The sequence below is a fragment of the Eleginops maclovinus genome, chromosome 1 (assembly GCF_036324505.1).
Source record: "Eleginops maclovinus isolate JMC-PN-2008 ecotype Puerto Natales chromosome 1, JC_Emac_rtc_rv5, whole genome shotgun sequence".
NCBI classification, from domain to species: Eukaryota; Metazoa; Chordata; class Actinopteri; order Perciformes; family Eleginopidae; genus Eleginops; species Eleginops maclovinus.
The window spans coordinates 22,798,089-22,802,263 of record NC_086349.1 but is presented as its reverse complement, the minus strand read 5'-3'; positions in this window follow the sequence as shown (position 1 = coordinate 22,802,263).

Genomic DNA, 4,175 nt, shown 5'->3' with positions numbered 1-4,175 from the left:
TGTGTGTGTGTGTGAAGAGAGAGAGAGAGAGAGAGAGAGAGAGAGAGAGAGAGAGAGAGCTCACCGCCCTGGCGGACAGAGGCGGCAGAGCGCATGCGCGGCTTCACACGTCCAACTAAGGTGACACCGGAGTTCTCTATAATAAAACTTGATATACTGTACATTCACTTTTATTTGTTGAGCATGTTGTTACACATCGTAAAAGACTGTATAAAGCAATAATTCATGCAGAAGTTTAACACACATTTTGTTTACTTACAAATATAACACTATAATATAAAGTGTGATATAGTATGTAAATACATTGTATATCTTTTTATGCATCCAAAATATGCCAGCAGTTTCATATATTTTGTGAAAAGGTAATTTAATTGGGTAGCTGTTCATATACACCTATGTTAAACAAATATGATAAAAGTAACACACCTGTAGTTCTGAATACTACATTTTAAACACTCATGAGCACATCACAAACACTTTCATACACTGTTCACATGTTATAACCACTGACTAAATTAAGGACTGTTTAGTGTAAGAAAACCAATTACCTCTACAATGTTTTTCAGGATTTAAATTCCATAATCATTTTATAGATGCAGTGCATTGGATATATGGATAAAATGTAGAAATCAAGTAACCCCATTTGAAATTTTGCAGATGGATAGGTGTTATTTCTAGCCACAATTTCAAACCATATGGCCTCCAACTTCTCCTTACTCCTGCTGAGCAAATTTGGAGAAAAGTTCAATTATGGTCATTTCTGAAAGTCTGTTCTTTGAATTCACAGCTGGATTAAATAGTTTAGCAGGACTCTGCTCTCTTCTAATCAACCAACAATAGATCAATGAGGGAAAACGTTGACAAAATAATAACCGAAAGATACAGAGAAAGGGATTAATTCAACACCAGGGCTGAAACTTTGGAAATGCTTTAGGACAAGCAAAGAAAACACTTATAAAACAAGGTTATGGATAACCCAACGGATCAGTGACCAACACTCGACTTTTGACTCAAAGACTATATTTAGGATTTTGATTACCCCCCTAGATGATTTATGTATTGTATTTTGGCTATACAATGGGATATAATCACCTTTTCCTCAGTATAGTTAGAGTTTTAAAGACTGTTTTAAATTATGTGAGTGGACACAGAGCAACAGAAGGGGGCGCCATACACCAAGTAGAAAGAGAAACAGAGAGGGGGTTGATGAGGATGACCCAACACACACATGATCAAAACACTGTTTTGACCATTTACATTTCACCATATTAATTCCAATTAAACAACATCCTATAACGTGATATCATAATTCTAGTATAAAGTGTTCCATGTCTAATTTCCGGTTAAGTGTGAGCCCTGAATATTCCAAAATGTGGCTTTTCCGTTCTAAGATAAGTGTTTTTCTAAACCTAATTGATGATGAGTTCACTGAATCAGTCCTTCAAAACTAATAGGTCTTATTTCCATGCATTAACAGAGGCAAAGTCTTGAAAAAATGATCCTATTGTTTTGGGGACACTGTAACCATCGACATATCACCTCGTTTTAGTCAGCTGCCTATAACGTTTATGATCAGGGTTCTGCAGTTTAAGAAACTCCCAGCAGCTGACTTCGAGTATCAGCAGGTAAAATCAGTTTTTATTGGTCGAGCTCCCCCTATTGGAGCAGACGCTGACGCAAGTTGGGTTCAGTTTCCACCACAGTGTGTTATCACAGGTTAACCTTTGATCGGTTACGCAATTCTGAATCATATCTGGTGGCGCTCCTCTGATATGTGAATGGGGTGTGAAGTCTTATCAAGGCTTTTCCACTGCCTAAAGCATGCCAGCCACTTTGTGTGTAGGCGACATGAAGACATTTAGGAAGGCCGTAAACTACTGCAACCTCACTTACACAACAACACAGGGCAAACAATACAGGGGGACTGCTGACACAATGTGAATAATTAATTTTCTGTTAATATGTGAAGAAAGTGCTCAATGATGCCACAAGCTGTAAAGGGTGGGAAACATGTGGCTGTCTTTGTTGATCAATTAAATATACTAAACTTGCCACATGTTGAATATCCGGTGCAATGTTTTTCTTCACCACAGGGGAGCACTAAAGCTGCATATCAAGCCACACAGCATTTTAAGGTTATGCAGATTTATTTGGTGCACGCAGATATTGACCAGAACAGTTATATTCAATATGGTCTCTCTGCCTCATACATTTGATTCACCCTCCAGTGTCCCTGAGTGGGAGCTGTTTGCCTTGTTTTTATAACAGTGGAAACCAGGTCAGGTCCACTAAAGCTATAACAGCAACAAACATTCACTTTGAAATTACTACACATCATCACCATTTGAATGCTGCCTCTGAAACTAAAATCTTATATTGATTAGCTCCACTGGAGAAATTAGGACTTAATGACTTTGCCTCAGGGTAAGACTAGTCGTTTTGGAGGGATGAGTGAGTTATTCTGATTGAGTTTCATGTGAAGCTAAATTCTCTCTTCATCAAGCGTGTCCCTAAGGACGTAAAATATAAATAGGCTACAACAACAGGTTGCACAGGATTCAGAAACTGAAACAAATGAAAGAAAGGAAATAAGGAATCACAAACTGGGAGAGGAAATGTTTTGTGTAAAGCAAATTAAAAAGAAAATGCCGTGAGCACGACAATCCAATTCAAGGTTGTATTTCCAACAAGAAAGCAGAGTAATTAGGAGAAAGTGTGTCAAAACAAATCAATGGTTTGAAGTGTAAAGGGTTTTGAACAGGAAGGGGAATGTTTTGAAGTCTGTCTGTCTGTCTGTCTGTCTGTCTGTCTGTCTGTCTGTCTGTCTGTCTGTCTGTCTGTCTGTCTGTCTGTCTGTCTGTCTGTCTGTCTGTCTGTCTGTCTGTCTGTCTGTCTGTCTGTCTGTCTGTCTGTCTGTCTGTCTGTCTGTCTATGTGTTGAACTGTTTGTATTTAATGAGACGAAGAAGAGACAGAAAGATGGCGCTTTTGACAATGACTGTGAGCCGTGATTAGTTTACACTACTACAGTGTCAGTTTCAGAATGTGCTCGTGATGGGAGACCAGTCATGCAATGTGTTATTCATAATTTTACACTTGCTCTTCAACAGATACTCCTCAGATTGAATTTACACCTCAATGAGAAGCAACATTTCTTCTTTGATTACACAAGAACAGATATATCTGCCACTATCAGCCACATACAGGGAAACTGAAATCGACTGGAAATGAAATGTCCTCCCATGTATTCAAAACAGGAAACACTTAAACTCAACTTAGAATTGTATCTCCACATGCACGTATATTCACTCGCCACCAGAACATTATGCAAGTCCCCTGTTGACTTTGGAACAAAAACTGGAGTAAATTGAACTCCAGATTGCAAATAACAGTCCCCCCTTGACAGGAATGATAAAACAAACACAGACAGACTAGTCCCTAGGAAAATACTTCATAGTTACTTACCTAACTGCAGTCTTGCTCATCCAATGAGACCCCATAAAATTGTATTCTCTGACCGCACACCTATATACAGTGGGGCAAAAAAGTATTTAGTCAGCCACCAATTGTGCAAGTTCTCCCATTTAAAAAGATGAGAGAGGCCTGTAATTTTTATTATAGGTATACCTCAACTATGAGAGACAAAATGAGGAAAACAAATCCAGGAAATCACATTGTCTGATTTTTAAAGAATTAATTGTTAAATTCCTCGGTAAAATAAGTATTTGGTCACCTACAAACAAGCAAGATTTCTGGCTCTCACAGACCTGTAACTTCTTCTTTAAGAGGCTCCTCTGTCCTCCACTCGTTACCTGTATTAATGGCACCTTTTTGAACTCGTTATCAGTATAAAAGACACCTGTCCACAACCTCAAACAGTCATACTCCAAACTCCACTATGGCCAAGACCAAAGAGCTGTCAAAGGAGACCAGAGACAAAATTGTAGACCTGCACCAGGCTGGGAAAACTGAATCTGCAATAGGTAAGCAGCTTGGTGTGAAGAAATCAACTGTGGGAGCAATTATTAGAAAATGGAAGACATACAAGACCACTGCTAATCTCCCTCGATCTGGGGCTCCACGCAAGATCTCACCCCGTGGGGTCAAAATGATCACAAGAACGGTGAGCAAAAATCCCAGAACCACACGGGGGGACCTAGTGAATGACCTGCAGAG